The 23,276-nt window shown below is 46.9% G+C and overlaps 1 protein-coding gene across 7 annotated transcripts in view; it reads left to right on the top strand.

Annotated features, from left to right (window-relative positions):
* MID1 (midline 1) overlaps positions 1–23,276 on the top strand; it is a 670,664-nt gene that overhangs the window by 475,200 nt on the left and 172,188 nt on the right. The window contains exon 1 of one of the 7 annotated variants that reach the window (XM_021080485.1): positions 9,425–9,901. The exons of 4 other annotated variants lie outside the window; for them this stretch is intronic. The gene's annotated coding sequence lies outside the window, so the exon portion shown is untranslated. Of the gene's footprint in view, positions 1–9,424; positions 9,902–23,276 lie in introns of those variants that run through there. 2 more of the 7 variants (XM_021080491.1, XM_021080490.1) reach the window with 2 other exon arrangements.

The raw sequence follows: 23,276 nt of genomic DNA, 5'->3' as shown, positions 1-23,276 counted from the left end.
CGTGTGCTGCAGTGTAGGTCGCAGACACGGCTCGGATCCCGCGTTGCTGTGGCTGTGATGTAGGCCGGCAGCTTCGGCTCCAATTCGAACATTCATATGCCGCGGGTGCAGCCCTAAAAAGAGAAAAACAAAAACACAAAAACATGGAGTTTCCATCCTGGCTTAGCAGTTAACAAATCTGACTGGCATCCATGAGGACGCAGGTTCGATCCCTGGCCTTGCTCAGTGGATTAAGGATCCCTCGTTGCCATGAGCTGGGATGGAGGTTGCAGATTCGGCTCAGATCCTGCATGGCTGCGGCTGTGGTATAGGCCAACAGCTACAGCTCTGATTTGACCCCTAGCCTGGGAAGCTCCGTATGCCATGCGCGTGGCCCTAAAAAACAAAAACAAAACCAAAAACCAAAAACAAAAAAAAAAACAAACACATACACACACAAAACCACACCTTCCCTTCCCCACGGCCACCAGCACTCCCTTCCCCCTTCCCCCATCACCCTCAGACACCCTTTATATTTATTGGTTGATTTATCTCTATCTCCCTCCACTAGAAGCCGTGCTCATGAGGGTCACCCTCAGCCTGCCTGCACCTGTCTACCTGCCCCTCCACTGCCTGGAACAACACCTGCACCTAGTGGGCCCTCAGTAAATACTTGTTGAAGGTGCGATTGGCCGTCCAAGCACACGGAAGGCGTCCCAGTATATCTTTGTTAGTATGAGGTTAATGCACATGAACCCCCAGCCTCTTTTTCTGATAGGAGGCCCTTGTCTCTACACTTGGGATTTTTGGATGCCCCGAGAGTGATGCAGATCAATTCATAGAGATCTACAGAGGCTGTATGGTGCTAATGAAATCAGTGGCTCAAGCATTCATGGGCCAATTAGCTTTGAATAAGGGGAAACCAACCAACCAACCAACCAACCTGCACCACAGACCTGTATCCCATTGGGAAAGCCAGTGGGGAATTCTGAATGGAGAAGGCAAATGTTATTCACAGTTCTAAAGAAAGAGCCCTCAGAACGTGATGAAAGCTAGTATGAGAAAAATGATATATATATATATATATATATGTAAAACTGGGTCACTACGCTGTAGAGCAGCAATTGACACAGCACTGTAAATCAACTGTACTCTAATAATAATAATAATGATAAAGAAATAGCCTTCAAATCCACATCCTGCCCTTCATAGCATAAGAGTGACGTCTTTTTCCAGGAGGAATATCCCATCCATAGGAATATATATTATATATATATATATATATATATATATATATATTATATATATATATATGGGGGCCTCCCCCCACCTAAGGACAAATGATCAAACAAACACCGCCTAAATTTAGAGACCCCTTCAAGGTATATACAGATGGTTAAAGTGCTTCAGTTTGTCTCCATATGAAGCGGTAGACGCGTAGCTTATCTCGAAGGCGCGCCGTGAGATACTTGAGGAGGTGGTAGGGTAGCAGCCTTGTGTAGCTGGAAAGAGCACAGTTTGGAGTCCGAAGGATGAGTTCCAATTTCCCACAGGCAACTAATAAACTAGCTGTCCCTTCCAGAGGGCCTCCTGCATCGCTGGTCCAGGATAGATGCGGATGCTTTCATTTCCTCCCTTTTCACTCAGCACAAAGACCTGCCGGTGGGTTTTATTGTGTTAAATAGCACATCTCTCTAATGCAGGTGTCCACTTTTTCATGTAAGATTTAACCAAGACCCCTTGCTGTGTGGTGTATCAGCTGCTTTTAAATGCCTTTAATTGGGTTAGATGAATTTGCCCCGTTAAAGATAAGTCCCACCAAAATGGTTGGTGGCTAAGATGACCTTCCACAAAATTATCTGTTCCCCACACATAGGTACAGCTTAGGAGAACTGTCAGGAAGGCTTTTTGATACAAAAAGATAGAACGTTACGCAAGGGAGTAGGGTCATCTTGTCCATTGTATGATGTTACTTCCGTCGCTCCCATGAAAATAGTTTCAGATAGTGACCGCTATGTCTAAAAGAGGCAAACTAAATCCTTTTGTACATGAAGAAATTGTAGGAGAAAGAAAATGAAGCCTCAATGGGATGCAGTTTCCGAGACATGGAGAGGTCTTTAATGCACATGGAGAAAGCGGAAAAAGCCCTGCTATTCAGCATTTGCATTTTTTTTTTCCTTGCCACAATGCATGTGTTTATCTTGCATCAGGGGAATATTATAGGAAAGCCTATCTCAGTATGTGTGACTTTTCATAAGTGGTTTCCAGCAGCGGAAAAGCTCATGATGGTTCATGTAGTTATAATGAAATAAGGGCAAATATTATTTCCTCAGCTATTAAAAGAGAGTTAAAAAAAAACACCCCTGATCTGTGCCTCGCAGAGGAAAAAGACGTGTAAGCCATAATTCTTAAGTAGTTTTTATCGTTGCCACCCTCATAAAGCCATCTTAAAGCAAGCACTGATATCATGCATGAAGTGAGAGAGGGGTTTTTCATCCATCAGAAAAAAATACAGCCATTTCAGCAATCTCTCGGAGCACCTAAGTGCCAATCTAAAGGATAAAGCATTGTCTTTTTCCAAGCGAGCAGCATAAATCCCGTTCAAAGCTTCTTTTGATTAAAATTTCCGTTCACCTTCTGTCAGGGTGCTGATCAATGAACCAGCCCGATGTGCTTGTTTCTAGCAGAAAAACTGAGATCTGATTCACGAAAGTTAATTTTTTTAATCTCCATGACTAGTTTAAAAATCAGCTTTGGGCATTGACATATTAAAGGTTTGAGAGAGGAATCCTTTAAATATATGAGAAAAGAAATCCTTTTCTCACATAAGAAAAGTAAGAGCGATAAAAGAATAAGGTGTCAAATGGTAATAATAGGAAGCACAGTAACCAGCTATTCCTAGTCATATATAAGGCCACCCAAAAAAGGGAGGGGATTTAAATCAAGAATGATGTCAATTAGGGAGTTCCCATCATGGCGCAGTGGTTAACGAATCCGACTAGGAACCATGAGGTTGCGGGTTCGATCCCTGCCCTTGCTCAGTGGGTTAAGCATCTGGCGTTGCCGTGAGCTGTGGTGTAGGTCGTAGACGCGACTTGGATCCCGCGTTGCTCTGGCTGTGATGCAGGCTGGTGGCTGCAGCTCCGATTGGACCCCTAGCCTGGGAACCTCCATATGCCACGGGAGCGGCCCTAAAGGCAAAAAAAAAAAAAAAAGAATGATGTCAATTCGGAATAAGAAGAAAATGGGATTTTTGGTTGCTCTATTAAGGCATCTGGGTTGTGGAATCTTCATTCCTGTAGCTGTAGAAGAATGTTTGCCTAAAATGGTTTAGATCAGGGCTAATAAACGTATTTCTTGCGATACATGGCAAATCAGTCGTAAATCCTGAGCAAATGCAATCTGTAGTGGGAGAAAGACGAAATGCCAATTAGAGCATATGTGCATGAGGTGGTGACATTGCCCGTGAGGTTCAGAATGGGCCAGCAGGCGTGTAACTTCTCTCAAGCGTTACCCTGGCTCTTTGGTCAGGTGTGGGCCAGATGATCATAAAACACCGCTAGCTTAGGGAGTTCCCATTGTGGCTCAGTGGGTTAAGAACCCGAGTAGTATCCATGAGGATGCGGGTTTGATCCCTGGCCTTGCTTGGCCAGTTAAGGATCCGGTGTTGCCACAAGCTGCAGTGTAGGTTGCAGATGGGGCTCAGATCTGGCATTGCCGTGGTTGTGGCGTAGGTCAGCAGCTGCAGCTCCAATTCCACACCTGGCCCAGGAACTTCCTTGTCACAGATGCGGCCCTAAAAACAACAACAAAAACCACTGCTAGTTTACAGGAAGTGAATTTGAGGACAAGAAATCAATTTGATAAGCAGAAGGATTTTTTTGTTTATTCCTAATTAGATTTAAATTTTATCAAAGTAATGCATGTGCAAAGTACAAATGTATTAAGGACTTGTAAGGAAAAATAGCAATTCCTACCCCATCCTACTCCCTTCTAGGAGTAATCATTTTCAACTTGTAAAAGTTCCTCTGGTGTGTACTTTCATATTTTCCATAATGTGTTTTTACTACTGTTTCTTGGTTTGCGAGCTTTAGACATTATCTTTAACATCCTACATATATCAAAAAGGAATTTCCTCTCTCACACATCCCCACCCCACTTCCTCCTAATATAATCATGTCAGTTAAGAATTGTGTTCATCTAGTAACAGAGATTCCAAAACATGGGCTCAAACAAACGAGCCATTTATTTTTCCCATAGAACATGAAGGATCAGGGCTCATTAGGAGACTTCAGGATGTCCTCAGGAATCCAAGATCCTTCTACCTTTCCTGTTTTCCCAGTTTAGTATGCACTGCCTTCGCATGGATACAGAAGGGCCCCAGTGTATCAGGCACTGCAGTCATATGCCTGATGAGGAAGTCTGAGGAGGCCAAAGGCATATCAGTGGGTCTCCTTGAAAGAGTTCTTCCAGAAGCCCTACACAATAGCTTCTGTTACGCTTCCATAGGCCATAATAGTTTCCCATGATTACCCCTACCTGCAAGGGGGGCTGGGAAATATTCTTCAGCTGAACACATTTCTGCCCCCCACATAAAGTGAAGATCTGTGAGAAAGAAACAAGGCCAAGATGGATATTGGATGGGCTCCCAGTGGTCTCTGCCACAGTAGTGTGCTATGACTGTGCTTCCCTTTTTTTGGGCATTCTTTTGTTTTTCCTGGAGTTAATGATGGCCTCACTTTTTTGCTTATATTTATGTATACCTGTTCATCCTTAAATGTGATCTGTCAGTATCATTTTGTTCCTTGGTAACCCACCTGGAGGGATCCTCCATTCTCCTGGCATAATTTAGACTTGGGCCTTCCTAAGACTGCTGCATCTATTCTCTTGGACTTTTGTATTCTCTTTATGTTGGTTTCTCTGTTTCCTGAGTCCCATTGTCTTGTCTTTCTTGGTTCCTTTCCTCCTTTTGCTAAAACACATCTTCAAGTGGATTCCATTGAAAGAATACAGGGGGTGCAAAAATGTGAGTCGTTCTGTATGAAAATCATTCCATGCTATCCTGACATTTGATGAATAGTAGCCTTGGCCTGTAATTATGAGTTAGGAATCATTTGATGTCCAAATTTGATAGCTCCTACCTTCTAGTGTTACAGTTGAGAGGTATATAATCTATTGGCAAAATTTCATTATTTATAAAGAGAGCCCTCTACTCATGGAGGTTTTAAAATTATTATTAGCAGCAATTCAGCAAACACGTATTGACGAATTGATCATAGCGTCTGTGCTGATTGTTACCAGAGACATACAACAGTCCCTTGGCTAGCCTAGCGTATAGTTATTCAGTCAAACTCTAGGTGTTGCTGTGGAGGTATTTTGTACACGTGGTTAGCATCTGTAATTGCTTAACTAAGCAAAGAAAATCATCTTTGATAATGCAGATGGGCTCCATCCCATCAGCTGAAGACGGTAAGAGCAAAACTGAGGTTTCCCTGAGGGAGAAGAAATTGTGTCTGAAAACTCTAGTATAACTTTTTTTTTCTTTGGCTGTGCCTGTGGCATGCAGGAGTTCCTGGGCCAGAGGTTGAACCTGAGCCACAGAAGTGAGTGGCATACTACTAAGCCACCAGGGACCTCCTGCCTGAAAACTATAGAAGGAGCTCCCGTCCACCTGCTCTATTCGCGTCAGACTTGCCAGTACTCACGATCACAGAAGTCAAGTCTTTGAAATACATTTCAATATGTGTGTGAGGTATCCTCTTGGTTCTGTTTCTTTAGACAGCCCAGACGTATACAGCCCTCCGTGACCTCAGAATCTGGAATACGCAAGTAAGACAAACAAAAAATAAATTAGTACAATAATTTTTCCTTTAAAAATTTCAATATAAGGGGTTCGAATCCGACTAGGAACCATGAGGTTGCAGGTTCGATCCCTGGCCTCGCTCAGTGGGTGAAGGATCCGGTGTTGCGTGAGCTGTGGTGTGGGTTGCAGACCCGGCTTGGATCCCGCGTTGCTGTGGCTGTGTGTAGGCCGGTGGCTACAGCTCCAATTAGATCCCTAGCCTGGGAATCTCCATATGCTGCGGGAGCAGCTCAAGAAAAGGCAAAAAGGCAAAAAGGCAAAAAAAAAAAAAAAAAAAAAAAAGATGGGAGAGAGAACCACCATCCATCATACATAGGTGCCCTTTCGGGAACCTATCAGAGATGGTCAGAGATATCCCTCCTAGAGAGTTTGTAATCTATAGCTGATAAGATGTATGTTATATAGATGCAAAAGTGGGTGATGCTTTCATATAAAAAAACATGGAAAATAGGAGTTCCCTGGTGGCACAGCAGGTTAAGGACCTGGCATTGTCACTGCTGCAGCTTGGGGGCCACTGCTGTGGTGTGGGTTCGATCTCTGGCCCAGGAATTTCCTCTTGCCATGGGTGTGGCCAAAAAATGTAGAGGAGTTCCCATCGTGGCTCGGCAGTTAACCCGACCAATATCCATGAGGATGCGGGTTCAATCCCTGGCCTCACTCAGTGTGTTAGGGATCTGATGTTGCTGTGAGCTGTGGTGTAGGTGGCAGACATGGCTTGGATCCGGCGTTGCTGTGGTGTCGGCCGGCAGCTACAGCTTCGATTGGCCCCCTGGCCTGGGAACCTCCATACACCATGGGTGCAGCCCTAAAAAAAGACAAAAAAAAAAAAAAAAGTAGAAAATAGACTGTCTCACAAATACATCCATGAAGCAAAGGTTCTGTTTGAGAAGGCTAGTCTTGCACTCTGACCTGTATACAGCTTGGAAGTGGGAGTGTCAGGATAAGGATGGCATTAGGCTTATTGTTGTCATAATTGCGGAAGAGTTATTAAATTAGGTAAAAAGGTAACCTCAGTCTTTTAATTTTCCAAGTGGTTCTTTCCCCTTTTGTCACGTGGCAGTGGCCGCGGCCAGATGGATGTCCCTGTCTCAGAGAAGCTGCCTGTTGCATCTGGTTCCCTTTCCACATGTCTTTGGGGACCATCTCCTGTGCTGGGGGTACCGTGAAGGTGGCTGGGGTTCCACAGATGAAGAGGATACTATGCTTGCTCTCGCGAGTTCTGTAGTTGGCCAGGGGAGCCGGACTGAAGAGGATAGGATGGCAGTGCAGCAAGGAAGCCCAGCTCTTCCCACCTCTGTGTTTCGGGTCCTCGCTGCAGGAAAGCAGGGACTCTCTCTCTACCATGGAAACTGGCAAAGGCTACAACAAATCTGGCCTTGGTTGTTAAACATTTACCAGCACAGCCCTGGGTGTCTATAAACTACCGAGGAGAGGGAAGGGATTCGTATGTTTTGGGGTATTTGGGGAAGCTACAAAAGAGTGGTGACATTTTGACCTTGGGGGATGGGGTGGAGACTGGGCCAGAGGAGGAGAAAGACGGATGACACTGTGACGGGACACAGAGATTGCGAGAGGAAATCCCAGCTCGTATTTACCTTGGAGGCGATGACAGCAGAAGGCACATGCAGTCGTGAGGAGCTTCTGTGGAAGGTGATAAATGGATGTGCCTTGGATTTGAACCCCAGTGATATTTAATGGCAGCAGCCCTCGGTCGTTTCCTGTGTCCTGGGGCTGTGGGCATACCTAGGGCAGGAAGAGGCCCAGTATTTCTCAAAGTGAATCACAGTCTTTTGGCGCTGGGATAAAATGCAGATTCCCTGCTAAGGCTGGGGGACTGGAACGGGATTAGGGACCTCCAGGTCTTGATAACGGGCTGCCTCTACCGATCAGATTCCCTTGAAGCAGAGTTCTGGGGATTTGCCTTTTTCACAGTGTTCTCAGAAGTTTCCTTGCAGGGTTAAACTGGAGAACCAATATTCTAAAGCTGGTATGTCAGCGGTTCTCAACTGGGCATGGTTTTGCTTCCCCCCAATCGGGAACATTTGGTAACGTCTGGAGATATTGCTAATTGTCATGACTGTGGAAGCGCCACTGGCATCTAGTGGGCTAAGGCCAGGGCTGCTGCTAAATATCCCTCAACACAGCACAGCACCCAAGAGCACAGCATCTGACCCCCAAATGTCACTAGTGCCAAGGTCTAGGTCATGGTGATAGGCTCTGAAGTAAATACAAGAAGAGGACCGGAGGAGTTCCCGTTGTGGCTCAGTGGTTAACGAATCTGACTAGGAACCATGAGGTTGCTGGTTCGATCCCTGGCCTTGCTCAGTGGGTTAAGGATCCGGCGTTGCCGTGACCTGTGGTGTAGATTGCAGACGCGGCTCGGATCGTAGGTTGCTGTGGCTGTGGTGTAGGCCGGCGGCTACAACTCCAATTAGACCCCTAGCCTGGGAACCTCCAGATGCCACGGGAATGGCCCTAAAGAAGACAAAAAAAAAAAAAGAAAAAAAAAAAAAGGAAAAAAGAAAAAAAGAGGACCGGAGTCAGCTTGCGTCATTAGGTGGGCCCTTAACCTGCTAAGGTTGGGGACTGGAATGGGATTATGGACCTCCAGGTCTAGATAACGGGCTGCCACTTTTCTAGAACTGGGCAGAGCTGGACATCTAGTGAACCCATACAGACAATACTCCCGAAGCTGCCCTTTCATTATTTGCTAAATTGTCCGGCCTCCCCCATTCCAAAATTTTTTATTTATTGAATTATTCTATTGTGGTCTCTATACCTTTGGCGCGGGGGGGGGGGGGGGGGAGAGATAATCCCTGGTGCTACGCAAAGTAATTTTTGCTCACCCTGCACTTTTTTTGGAAATCCAAAAGGCAGATTTGCATTGAAATCATATTGGTTAAGAGTTGAGAAGGGTTACTGTTGATGATAAGAAGGCAAACTTTGGAAGTTCTTTTTTTAAGTGTGGGTTTAAGTTTGGAAGAAGCCAGCTAGCTCCCCTCCCATCCAACTGAGATGCCGTCCAGCTTGTCCCTGTTAAGAACTTCACCAGATCGGCCTTGCAGGTGAGGTGAAACGTAGCCAAAGGTGGACACACTTAGTTAAACATGTTTTCTTCCTAACCAAACGTCAGTGTCAATTTTCTTTTAACAGCTTTCTCTAAAATTGTGCCTCGGGCCCTCAGTAGATAGAGATTCTTGTTCATTTGCTGTGTTTCAGCAGATTCGTGTGCACGTTCCCATTAAGACCGGTTTTTTCCTGGACGGGCACACCGTGCATCCCTATGGAAATGAGGTGGGTGGTGCCCCCCTCCCCGGAGTGCGGGTTTCCGTTCAGGTGTTCCCAGTGATGATTTGATTTCCTCCCCCTGTAAAAGCCGGACCGTAAAAGCCGTGTCTGTAAAAGTAGGCGTTGTGGTGCAAGATAACTCTTGCCAAGACCCGCCTGGGTCCCGAGCGTGGCACTTGGCTGGCCGAAATCACGCTGCCCCTTCCCAAGGCCTTCGTGCTTTTAGGGCGCTCTTAAAAGGCCAGGCCTTATTAAGCCAGTTAAGCTTTGAGCAGACCCAGAGCCGCGAGATAAGAGCAGAACTCATCTCGTACTCGGGGAGCTTTGGAGGCTCTTTCCAGCTGCTTCCAGTCATTGAAACCCCGAGCGCTCTCTAATCCTCGCGGGGGCCGCCCCTCCGGCTCCCAGGGCCCACCCCTTCCTCCTGATTGGCCAGCCTCCTCCGGGGCCCACGCCAGCCACCTACGACGGCTCGGAGACCCGATTTGAAATAAGAGCCAGGCGGCCCTCGCTTCCCTGCGCCCGACTTTTCATAGGCTGGGAAGCTAAGCTTGAGAAACTTGACGTTGTCTTGGGCAGAGTGCGTGTAGCAACAGATCAAAGAAAAAGAGGAAGAAAACGTGCTCTCAGCTGCCTGGGGGTCTGGCTGAGTTGCTTTTGTCTTGCGGGCTTCTGCTGGGTTTGGTGGTTTCCCCTCGGAAGACCGGGGCGTGGGCTTGGAGGCGGCTCGCTCCCTGCCGGATGGGTGATGGAACTCCAAACATGAGGCAGGTAAGCTCCGGGGACGTGCACGCGCGGCCGCGGAGGGAGGGCGCCGCTTGGGCGCCCCGGACTGTGACTCCGGGGAGCTCGCCGGATTAGCAGATGCCTGGCCACGTCCTTGCATGTGGCCGAAAGACGGGGCTGCGTTTTCCTAAGGGAAGCCGAGCCGCCGCTTTCCTGAGGTTTCCTCCCTCCCCTCGCCACTTTTGCCTCGAATGGGGATTGGCGATGCCAGGTGGTCATTGTGAAGGGGCTTAAAAGCGGTTCGGAGACTATGTAAATCAGTTCCCCTTTGCCGTCGCTGGAAGGTATTGTTCCGGATCCAGATCGAGCTTTTCGCCTCTCTCCTGTGCTTTGGGTGGGAATAAAGACAACTGAATATCCTGAAAAAGAATTACACGGGGCCTCTTATCTCATTTTGGCTTCCCGTTCTGAGCTCTTACTGTGTTTATGGCTGAGGAGGCGGAACCCGCCCGAAACTGAGCACAGTCCGTCCTTGCAGAAAAATGCAGATTTGTTTTTCTGTTCTCGCAGTTCTGAAACTGTTATTGCCTTTGGACCTGAGCAGACAGCCCTGCAAGTAGCGAGCTGAGAAGGGGCTCGGGGGTTACTTAAATGAGGCTTTGAAAAGAATTCGAAACCCGGCCGCTTCTTCCGTGGCTGCGGGGCATGACGATAAAACGCCTTATCAGCCCAGGCAGAGGTTTATAGCTTTGCCGGTAAGAAAAGAAGTGAGCGGAGGAAGCCAAGAAAGGGGTGTAGTTATAACTCAACCAAAGTTAGAGAAGAAGCTTATGTCAATATTTCAGTACCAAGATCGTAGAAGAAAGACTGGAAAATCTTTGCTAGTAGGCTGGCAAGGGCAGAGAATTCCAAGAGAGGTGAAATTGCTCTTGCCTGCTCTTAGTAACTGTGGGTGGGAAAAGTTCGCAGCCGAATTACCACCAGAAAAGCTGTGCACGTCTTCGAAGTGGGTTGGGCACTCGCCACCCCGCGCGCTTTGGGAGATGTGATTTGCATAGGATGCTAGGGGCTGGGGCGAGCGGTGGGGGGGGGGATTAGAACTTTCGGTGCCTTTCCTGCAGCCTCTGGAGGTGAAGCAGAGCCCCCACCGCAGCTTCAGGTGAAAACACCCTCCTCTGCGTTTCTTGCCCCGTGGCCTGCTCGGTAAAGCAGACGTGCTTGGCAAGTTGCAATGAGTACAGAAAAGCACGCTCACAGCAGCCAGTGTTGTGTGTGTTGCCAGCGACTTGCCCTCTCCTTGCTGGAGGCTGGGCCCGACGACGAGTTTTAAGTTGTGCAAACTCACCGTCTTGACCCCATTCTTTTTCTGTGGCGCGTTCAGATGGGACGGGGGAAGGAAGCGGGGAACCCTAAATGGAAAGGATTTTGTAAAAGGAAAAAGAGGAACGCAAGACATTTTTTTGCCAAAGCTCCTTGGCTGGAACAAAGAAGTCATTTGATCCCTTGTGGAGCCACCTGTCCTCCCGGTGGTGTCTGAGCTCACTTTTCAGAATCCCTGTTCCCACACGATTCCTCTGGAATGGGGGCGCTCCCTGTGCCTGACGCCAGAGGCATGCCATCCCGGGCTTGGCATGATTTTTCCCATGCCTGGCTCCTTGTGGCGTTCGTGTGAATTGGAATCCAGCCCAGGAGTGAAGTTTGAAGGGTACGCATGTAGTAACTCCTTAGTTATTTAATGGATGGGCAACTTTGCATCCCATAGCTCTGTATGCCCGAGAATTTTTTAGCCTCTTCAGTACTTGAAAAGAGGGTGGGTTGGGGTCGGGGGCGGGGGAGGGAGGAAAAGAAGCGGGGGTCGTTTCTCATCCAAAGAATCTGGGTGTCCAGCGTTTCAGGAATCTCACACGTTGTTCTGCAATGGCCCGAACAAGAATGTGGACAGGAATGAGATGGTGGATGGAATAGTGGCTTGGATGGATCCAAACTTGATTTGAGTTTCTCTTGGGGGCGGGGGTGGGGGTGGGACTTGTGTCCAGGCGGGGATGAATCCCCCACCCCCAGCCGATTTGTCATCTCAGCCCGGCCGCCCTAGCTGGACTTGCAGGGTTAACCATCAAACGGGTCCCTGTGTCATCAGCTCCCCGATGAAATCCAATCGCTTCGCCGAGGAGTGATCGAGCCCTCGGGGCTGCACAAATGCCAAACAATGGCATGGCAGCCGCGGGAGCCGGGCCCCTGACTAGCCACAGCGGGTAGCCAGAAATTGCCAGCGGAATTGCAAAGCTGCCTGACGGGTGATGAGATGCAGAGGGCGGGGGTTTGCCTTCTGCCAGGTTGGCGGGAAAGGAGCACGGGTAGAAAGATAGTGTCCTTTGAGGGTGCCTAAGTTCACGCCGAGTTAGGCCAAAAGAAGAGTGTGAACCCGATTTGCCTTTATCAAGAAGTCATTTAAAAGCGTGTGCCAGCCTTTCTCGGCGCTCTGATCATAAAGGGGAAACTTCTGAAACTTCCTTGAGAAGGAATTTGCTCTGTTCCCAGGCAAAAGGGAAAGGCATGGCCACCTGTTCTGGAAGCCCAGCCAAAAACAACAGGTTGGCCTGTGGCATTCCCACAATTGCAAATATCCTCCTCAAATAGCACGCCGCCCATTGTCCCTACCAATGAGAAGAACAAATAATTCGTGCTCGAGCTGGGGTCGGGGGTGCGGGGCCCGGAATCAGGTTCTCGAGACAAAATTGCCTACCAGATACATGTGTTTTTTAATATCCTGATGCTTGTAGGAACCAGTCCAGGAGAAGAAGGTACTCGCTCTCTTTCCGATGGACTAAAAGAAATCATTGCAGTTGCCTTATTGCGTGAAGGGAAAGAAGGAAGTTAACCAGGGCTTTAAGCAGCTGCTAAATTCTTGCAAGACTGGGGTGACTCAGTTTGATGAGCCCATTTTGCATTCTTCAGATTGGAATTAAAATGCCCCAGGACATCTGGTTGAATAATGAATGTCTTTGTATGAATCTTTCCTTTGAGGATTAGAAAGTCCTTTACAAACATAAGCTATTTATTCGCCACCGCAGCCCTGGGAAAGGATGAGGTGGCCGTTTGATCCACAGGGAACAAATGGTGAGGTGAAGGCTGCGACAGGTGAAGTCTAAAGATACACAGCAAGTTAGGTACAAGCCCGGGATGAATGCTACCCACCCTGAACGACCAGGCTTGGAGTCCAAAGTGAGACAAGGGATTACAAGAGAACTCTCCCTCAGCCTCCTTTTCTTTAAGTCATTAATTTTTATGGTCACACTCTCGGCACATGGAAGTTCCTGGACCAGGTATTGAATCTGAGCCGCAGCTACGGCAACGCCGGATCCTTTAACCCACTGCGCGCCGCCGGGCTGGGGATCACAACCCACGCCTCCGCAGTGACCCCAGCTGCTGCAGGCAGGTTCCTAACCCACTGCGCCACAGCGGGAACTCCAGGATCCCTTTTCTTGTTCTGTAACCAGCATGTAGCGTCCCAAGTATGTTTTATGGTTTCCTTCATTGGAAAGTCAAGCCTGTAAAAGCGTAAAAGGCATTTCTGTTCTCATTTGCCCCAACATTGAGATCCGACAGCTTTTATGACATCAAATAGAAAGATACTGTAACTAACCGGAATTTAAAGTATGCGTCTTCTGAGAAATGTTCCTTTCAACAGCCCCTGTAAGGTTTTAAGTTTTTGCACATGGTTTGGAGGTCCGATATCTTCAGCACCCGTTAGCATTTTCATTTCTTGCCTGCTATCTCTCCTTTGCAGGGAATGTGATAATCATGGCTGGCTGTCAGATAAGAGATCTTTATTGGTCTTCTGAAATAGTTTTTTTTTCAGGTTGGCTTTTCCTGGCCATTTGTTAGGACCTGCGCTCGTAGTTTGCTTAGTTAGGGACCTCATAGGTGGCGAGCAAATCCTTTAATTGGTAGCTACATGTTATCCGCAGACATTCCAGCAAGTTTTAAGGCTAAGTATGTATGTGGATGGCTCCTGGCTTTGATCCCTTGTGTGGTAAATAGACATCCAAGGTAGCTATGGCAACCTGGGCCGTGCATTGGTGACAGGGGCGGGGGTGGTGGCGGGATTTGGTCACTGGACAAAGAATGATTTGTTTGATTAGAAAAAGGTGGGGGCAATCAGGGCATTTTGAAACTGGCCTGATTTGAGGATCCCAGTTCATCCACATCTTTGGGATTTTTCTCCATAGGCTCACAGAATTAATGGCGAACCACAACCAGTGCATATTGCAGCTGTAATTTAAAGGCTTTTTAATCAAGTGGTTGCTACTTTCAAAAAGCAGCTGCTAAAACGAACTGATAGCCATGTCTCTGTTGTACAGAGTATGAATGTTTGTATTTTCAGCGCTTGGTGGGATTGGAAAAAGAAATACCACCCTCCAAGTGGGCGGTGTGCATTTCAGTTATCCACCTGCAGAGGTCAGGCTTGAAGTGTCTATGTGGAAGGCCTGGCCTTGGACGCCCCTGCTGGGAGCCGGGCTCAGAGTCAGGGAGAATTGCTCTGCTTGTTTGGACCGATTAGTTAGCGATTCTTTAATCTTGTGACCAAAGCCACGGTGAAAACACATTCATTCAAGGAAGAGAATATCAAATACGCGGTGATTAAAGGAAGAGCTACAAAGCCAGGTCAAACAGGAATCTCATCTGCATTAAGATATGGGGCGGTTGATCAGCACAGTTCTTGATTCTTTCTGGCTCATTATCAACTAACTCCTTTTATTTCACAGGAAACTCACCTCAGGAGTTTTGCTCTAGAAGATTGTTTGCCTAGTCTTAGGAACTGGCATGTTCTAGAAGGTTTTTTTAATTTTATCTTTTTCCACTGGTTGACATTTTATTGAAGGATATAGTTGCTTTACAATGTCTAGAAGTTTTTTTTTTCAACGAAAGGACAAAATATTAGGGACTCTCGCTGCTCTGCAAGCTCTCTTTTCCCTCCAGAGGAAAAGAGTCCATTGACACAGCAGGGTGGTTCATGGCCTCCAGAAAGTCAGGTGGTATTAGGGAGCTCAGAAAATTGAGTACTGAAAAAAAAAAAGTGCTTAGAGGGGACTCTTCTTTAAACAACCCAAACCCTAATGACTTACCTCCTTTGTGTTGTGAAAGAGAAGTTCTGGAAAAAGGGCACCAAAGGAAAAAACAAAAAGAGGTGCTGATCATTTGTAGTACAAGTGGATTTTTATACACAGGCAACTCTTGATGCTGAAACAGTACCAAACGGAGGAATCATGCAAAGACTCTCATTTCTTGTATCTTTCCAGGTCATTTACCGACTACTTAGAAAATTAATTATGTTCCTTAGTTCATGTCCTAAAACTACTCGCAATGATGATTATATGCCAGGCCACCTTGGGGCTGCAAACATGATTTCCATATGGCCTCTACCCTCAGAGAACTTCAATCTGATGTACATTTGATTGTACTGTTAGCGCAATGTGAGTTATTCATGGGCAAAATGCCTGCTCGTTCAAAGTTTTTACATGGGCAAGAATCCGCTTCATAAATTGATGGCAACCAGAACTTAACTGGGGAGACCTGAGAAGCGATTTGTAATTGTGAAATGTAGTTCACTGTCCCCCCCATAGCCATTTGTAGGAATCTATGAATTCCTAGTGTAAGTAAATTTACCTATGTGGTTTTACTCCGTAGGAACATTTACCTATTGACTTAGGTCGTAAATAGTCATTTAACTAACTTTTCTCAGAGAAAAGTAACGCCTAGGTAGTCCCCGAGCTAGGAATGCTCGAGGCTCTCACGAGTTGGGCTTTGAAACCCGGAACATGTCCCAGTGAGATACGGTGTCAAGCCTGGGACTGTCTAACAACACTATTAAAGAAAATAATCATCCAAGTTCTGCATTTTGAGGACAGGCCTCCGTGTCATTCAGGACGGGACATAGGCGAAGGAATTACCGTGCGTTGCGTAACAGGCCAGTCTTGCAATATTTGAAATAGGAAAAGTTCTCATGGTTTCCCCCTGTCTTTCTCCACCCTTGTGATAGTTTCTAGCTCCCCCCTGGGATGTCTTCCCCTGGCCTCTCCTAATACACAGTGAATTGAGTTTCCATAATGGCCCATCTGCCCACTGTCCCTTCTGCCACCTCCAAACCACGCTCCTGTTGCCTATAGTCCATGGTCATCACCAGATGTTGGGAGAGAAGCAGCATGAGTGGGCTGCAGCTCAAGACTCTCAGCCTTTTAACCCTCAGGATGAGTCTTTAATTGGGGAAATAGCAGTCCCAGAGGCTGGAGCTGCAGAAGTCACACTTGCCCTTTCAGCGACAATATTTGTGGGCAGGGTCGTACCTTTGGCAGACAGGACTTGCTGGTGCGTCTGCCTGTGGGTCAAACCTCTTCGCTTGTTCTTTGCTCAGCATCCTGCCTGAACTTTTCTAGGACTCCGTGGGGTCTTTGTGAGTGACAGCCAGGAAACCACAGGAGGCCGAGCGAGGGGACTGATGGCATTTGTGGACTTGGGCTGTGTGGAGGGCAGTCTCTGAAAGCTGAGCACTCTATTTGGATCAGAAGAAATGGAAAGATCGAGCCGGAGCCTTCTCGAATCCACACAGATATTGGAAATGGTGTGTGTCTTCCAGTTACTCATTTATCTGCCTGTCTTGGGACTCGAGACAAGAGTTACATCTTAATTACCTTTAAAACCCCGGGGCCAAACACACGATGAGAATCAGTATTTTTCAGGGCGGGTTGAATCTGGGCAGACGGGAGGATGGAACATGCTAAGATCAGAGGAGTAGGAGGAAGAAAGGACAGGTTTAGAAAGGGTGGGGAGACAGCAAGGATTGAATAGATGGACTCGAGAGAACACTTCAGATGTCGCGATTGCTAATCCATCTACTCCTTCCCACAACCGAGAGCATGGCAGGCAGCTTGGCATATACCCTCCTTGACGGGGCTACACAAATGCTTAAGAAAAGGAACAGTGCCCTCCAAGAGCTCAAAGCCTCAAACCAAGGACAGAATGTACTGTTTGATCCCGATGGCCCCGCTCTGATGCTCTAGGGCTTTTTTGGTCCATGTGCATGCAGTTGGCGGGTATTGCCAGGTGAGTGGCATGCCCAGGGTCCTTCAGCCACGGAGAGGCTGTTTCTGGGGGGAGCTGAAGTCTTCCATCCCCCCCCCCAACGCAGATGGCGGCCACGCCTTTGGCCACATTTCTGTCCCTGCTTCCGAGTGTGACACACCACCTGAGAGTTACAGTTAAAATGATGCGAGAGGGATTTCTGAGATGCGCAGTAGTTTATGGAGACAGTTTAAGGCATTTTCAAAAAATCTGCAAGGTGGACCTTGTTGTCTGTTACATGTCCAGGTGGCTTCAGTTGCATATATTTTGAAAGCATCTCCCTGAAACAGCTAAGAGGAAAGGAGTTGTTTGTTGTTAGTTGACCCATGGAATTCATCGAATGCCCTGCTGAGTTGCCAGTAACTAGATGAACGGCTAAATCAAGCACAATATAAATGCAAGGTGTCACCAAATATTAGAAATCCGCTTACTCAGGACCAGGTTTCCTATAGGCAGTGCCTTAGGAATTCAAAGAGAACCTCCAAGAAGCCCCAAGAGCCTGGGCCACTGCTGTATTTGGCAATTTCATAGGAAACAAACAAGACATACTTTCAAAGATGGCTCGAAAGGGTATGACGTCTCTTAAATGGTTACGATTAGCAAAGAAAAGCTTTGAGCTGAGAAACACAAAGCATTATCACTGTCCTGCTCACACAATCACTAGAATGCTTTTTTAAGAAGTAGGATTTCCGAGTACACAACAGAGTGATCAGTCTCAGGACCCAGGTTTGAAGTTACGGGAGTCACCTGTCGTCACCATTCAGCATTCTTGCCATACAGTCCCATTAGCACCGGGTCCGATACGGGCAGGCATGGACCAGCACCGACACAAAAACGAATCTCACAGGGGGGACCCCTCCTGGCCTAACGTTGAGGGCAATCCTGAGTGGGGGGCCTGAACCAAATGCCTGCCTCCAGCACTCAGCCACCCCCTTCCCCATGATAATACTCAGGTATGAGAGGCTTGTACCTTTGGGGTTAAGGAAAATTTTTTTTTAGGGCCGCATACGGAAGTTCCCAGGCTAGGGATCAAACTGGAGTCACAGCCACAGCCACAGCCACAGCCACAGCCAGGCGGGATCCGAGCCGCATCTGCAACCTACACCACAGCTACAGCTCACGGCAACACCGGATCCTTAACCCACTGAGCGGGGCCGGGGATTGAACCTGAATCCTCACGGATACTAGTCGGGTTCATTAGCGCTGAACCACAAAAGGAACTCCGGGGTAAAGGAAAATCCATGAACAGAACAGTTGGAGGGGGGGCTGGAGGGATGATGACCCCTGGCACCCAGGTGATGGGCAAGGTGGTCTGGCTGAGCCAGGTGCCCCCTTGCTCCCTCTAGGCTCTAGGTCCCATCAGCCTGAGGTAGCACTCATGGCGAGAAGAGGACTTTCCTGGAGGGAGAAGGGCTTTCTTTTGTCCGAGAGACAGAAGGAAACAGGTTGGAGGAGAAAGTACCCAGTGGAAGAGGAAGGACATTGGGGCTTAAAGAGTTCAGATGGGAGTTCCTGTCGTGGCGCAGCGGAAACGAATCCACCCAGAAACCATGAGGTGGCGGGTTCGATCCCTGGTCTTGCTCAGTGGGTTAAGGATCCGGCACTGCCATGAGCTGTGGTGTAGGTCACAGATGCGGCTCGGATCCCTCGTTGCTGTGGCTCTGGTGTAGGTGGGCAGCTGTAGCTCCAATTTGACCCCTAGCCTGGGAGCCTCTATATGCCTCGGGTGCGGCCCTAAAAAGACAAAACAAAACAAAAAAAACAGAATACTGGTTAAAGGTTCAGCGCATGTGGGGTAAAATATTAGCACAGAGGAATGGATGCTCTACCTTCCATCAGGGGGCAAAGTTGACATTTAGAACCTGGATCTTGGAGATTTTCCATCGTAGTCTCTTGTGACTGTACTATACATACCTTGTCATAAGATATAATTGGGATGTTTTGGGGGTCACATGCTCACTGAACGTGTAATAAATTCCAACACAATTTTCAGATAGGTTGGTGGTTTGTCATGCGTCAAGAATTGGGAAAGACTATCACTTTGAGGGGACCATGCCAGCTGAAAAATCCAAATAGCCTTCTCTTTGATATTGGGCTCCTTTGTCTGTAGATCCTTCGCTCTGATTTTCGGTAAGTGCAAGAATGTGAAAAAGAGGAGAAGTGTGGAAGGCAGGATTATATCGACAGAGAGCAAAGTTTCAGGAGTGAGATGAGTCCTTTCTTCTGGGCCTTGTGAAAATAGTGCAGGAAAGTGACATGGAACAAATAGAAGGCCAAAGAAACCTGGAGGGCTTTGAGTCAACCCGTGGGGAAAGCAGAGTAGAAAAATTGCCTCTTCTGTGAGTGACTCTTTTGGGGGTTGGGTTTTTTTTTTTGTTTTCTTTTTTTTGGTACCCCGAGGCATATGGAGTCCCCGGGCCAGTGGTCAGATTCGAGCCACAGTTGGCAGCCCATGTAGCAGCTGGTGCAATGCCGGATCCTTGACCCACTGTGCCGGGGCCGGGGATTCAACCTGCATCCCAGTGCTCCCAAGATGCCCCTGATCCCATTGCACCACAGCGGGAACTCCTGACTCATTTTTTCCATTGGTCCGTGTTTAAATGGGCTCCTAAAGAGAGACTGATGTGCCTGTCCTTTTCGTATGGCTCTGAGCGAAAGAAAGTCCGAATCATTGATTGAGGGGGGCATGGCTTTCTGAGTAGAGAAAAACATGATAGGAGATTGTTAAATAATGAATATTTATTGCTTAATGCTGTGTAGCCCGGAGGAAACACTCTCTGAATATTTTGAACATTTCCCCTTTCTAACATTTCAGCTGTCAGAATTGAATAGTTCCCATGTAAACTACATTGTTTTGGTTTAACTAACCAAGAGTGATAAGATTTGTGAATAGTTGATGACAGCCCCGAACATTGATAACAGAAGACATTAATGCCTGCAGACACAGCCTACATGGTAAAATTCTGGGAGCAAAAATGCTTATTATGTTAGGCCAACATGCTTTGACCTAGTTTTGCTTTTCTGCTTGGAAGTTATGTCAGGATTCGTTACATCATCCCTGTGGATGAGCAATTTCACATTCTTGTTTATTTCAGCAGCATCTTATGGGTTTGGTGTATTTTGTTCCGACCGCCGAGAAGCCCTGCTCAGCCGCCTGGACTCGCATCTTCCTTTTGAAATGAGGCTTCTGCAGGCTAAAGAGAGAGAGGATTTTACGTATTCACAAAACAGTCTAAGATGCAGTCTTCAGAGATGTGCATTGGCCCTTGATTCAGAGCCACTGCCCTCTGGAAGACTACGAGGCCAGCCAGTTTTCTGCGGATCAGGAATAGCCTTCCTTTCTTTGTCTTGGGGGGATGGAATAGATGACTCTGCCATAGTTGAAGAACTAAAAAACGTGAAATAAGACAGGGAGTTTGATGGGACACTTCCCAGCCCATCCTTCAGTTGGTCCGTTGCATATTTCCGCCTTCATCATCCAGTCACAACTGGCCCGACATTTTTCCTATTTAACATTTTTATTGAATAATTTTCAAAATGAATTATTTCCTCAGTTGATTTCAAACACATTTCCCCCCCCCCTGCCATTTAATACTTCATATCACTGGGGAAAGAACCGTTTAATTCGTTCATACATTTATGAATTCGCATCTTCAAAGAGTGCGAGTTCCTGCAGTGATCCACTTCCATCAAATTTACAAGTATAATTTGCCACCAAAAGACTTTGAACGGTTTTTGGTGCACATGCGTTGGCATTCCTCATTAACGAACATATCAGGCAAAAGCCCACAAGAATATTGCATCCGCGGTTCCTCTTTAAAAATAGACGTTTGCTCTTGTTTTCCAATTAACTCCCTTTGTTGTTGGCGCCTCTGCAAATCCTCTGAATGCAGAAAACCCAAGAAGGCAGTGTTCCCTTCAAAGCACCAGCAAACCAGCTGCGTTTTAACCAGGTGACTTGCTGATTAGCTGGGGATCATTTAAAGAAACGGGCATGAAAGTAATGGGCAGAGGCACACGCCCTTGACTGTGATGGCGTGGGGGGGGGGGGTGCTTCAAAAGTTGCTTGAAACAGTCAAGGCAGAGGATTGTCTCCCACGTCTGAGCCTTAGGCTAATTTGAATAGCAGCATCTTGAAGAGAAATTTCTTGAGATTTCTGGAATCCCTAATTGGTATACAAACACCGTCACTCTTGAGCTGCCCAAAGTGGCTCTGCGGCTCCTATGGTGATATTTATTTCTAGATGTTGAGGGCAGATTCCCTGCCTTTTTTTTTTCTGATGATCACAGGCAGAGACAAATCGATTTCTCGCATCTTACATAAATAGTGGCCTTCCATATACATTCTTTGCAGCCTGTTTTTTCCCCCACTTTATGACATATCCTGGAGGTATTTTCATAGCAGTGAACAGAGAGCTTCCCTCTGTCCCTTTTTTTGAAACAACTGCATAGCAAGCATTATGCAGCAACTGCGTATGCCATAATTTATCTGATCCTTCCCCTACTGGTCACGTGGCTGGTGTCCGGTCTTTTGCCATTAAAACAATGTATGTAGAAAAGCCCCGCGCATTCATGGGTTTGTGTGGGACAGGTAGTATTTGTATTATGAATACAAATCGGTATTATAAACTTGTATTTATAGTATATTTATTTGTATTATAAATTTGTATTACATGTGTTTATATTATATATATATATATATTTTTTTGGTCTTTTTGTCTTTTGAGAGGCGCACCCTCGGCATATGGAGGTTCCCAGGCTAGGGGTCGAATCAGAACAGTAGCTGCTGGCCTACACTACAGCCACAGCAATGCGGGATCCGAGCCACGTCTGCGACCTACACCACAGCTCATGGCAATGCCAGATCCTTAATCCACGGAGCAAGGCCAGGGATCGAACCCACAACCTCACACTTCCTAGTCGGATTCATTTCTGCTGCTCCACAATGGGAACTCTGCACATCTTCCATTTTAGATCATTCTTGACATTCATTCTTGTTTGAATTTATTTCTTTTTTGCCCATCCTGCGGCACATGGAGTTTCCGGACCAAGGATCAGATCTGAGCCACAGTTGTGACCTACGCCACAGCTGTGGCAGTGCCAGAGCCTTTAACCCACTGTCCAGGCTGGGGATGGAACCTGCATCCTTGGTGCTGCAGAGATGCTGCTGATCCATTGTACCACAGCGGGAACTCCTTGGCATTCATTTTTCAGTCTCCCTGCATTTATAATCATTCAGCTATATCTTGCTGCCCGTGCCTAAGAATGTTCCACATAATCCGAAGGGGACTCCTGTGGCGATGTAGCTAATTTTAAAGATTTTCGAGGAATGGAAGTGGAGCTGGTTCACAGCAAACATTCATGGGAAAGTCTAGATTTCTAAGCCTGTTGTTCGCTTCCTCTTGCACTCTCCAGCCAGTGAGTATCAAGAGGCTGATAGAAAGCAAAGATAATCTCCAAAGTGTTGAAAACTTGCCACCAAAGGTCTAATTTCGAGAGGATGCTTATGTTGTTGGTACTCAGTTTGTTGGAATCATGACCGTTTTCCAAGGAAATAAGAGTTTCCACTTGAAATACTCAAGATCCTGGAAGGTCTCTAAGGAAATAATAGCCACTGCGCCTCTCGCATGATCACATGTCAGCATGCATCATTTATAAGAATGATTTTAATATTTCTGCATGTTGTAGTGGGTCCTGTGTCACCTTTTTTTTTTTTTTTGGTAGACGAGAGCTTTCTGTTCAGGCCCAGCGAGAACAGAACAGTTCCATTGCTCTGAGGTTCCCATGTATGTTTCTTCTTAAATAAGGCAAATCATTTCGTGCTTTGTAAATATGCACAGCAAGTACTTATTGTTTTATGGAAATCATCCAACTACTCAGTCATGTGTGATTGCAGTTGCATCCTCTGTAAAATGGAAACAAAATGGAAAAAATGATCATAATACTTATACTCTAAGGTTGTCATGAAGGTTAAATGAGTTGGAGGTCACATGGTGGCTCAGTGGAAATGAATTTAGCATCCATAAGGATGCGGGTTCAATTCCCGGCCTCCCTCAGTGGGTTAAGGATCCAGTGTTGCCGTGAGCTGTGGTGTAGGTCTCAGATGTGGCTCGGATCTGGCGTTGCTGTGGCTGTGGGGTAGGCCAGCAGCTCCAGCTCCAATTGGACCCCTAGCCTGGAAATGCCCCTATGCCTCGGTGCAACCCTAACACGCAAGGAAAAAAAAAAAAAGAAAAGAAAGAAAAAAAGATGAAATGAGTTACTATTTGTCTGTCACTTAGAATAGCCCCCGAGGCAGAGT

Source organism: Sus scrofa, chromosome X (genome assembly GCF_000003025.6).
Source record: "Sus scrofa isolate TJ Tabasco breed Duroc chromosome X, Sscrofa11.1, whole genome shotgun sequence".
NCBI classification, from domain to species: Eukaryota; Metazoa; Chordata; class Mammalia; order Artiodactyla; family Suidae; genus Sus; species Sus scrofa.
The sequence above is the reverse complement of the archived record's forward strand: the minus strand, read 5'-3'. Positions and strand labels throughout refer to the sequence as shown.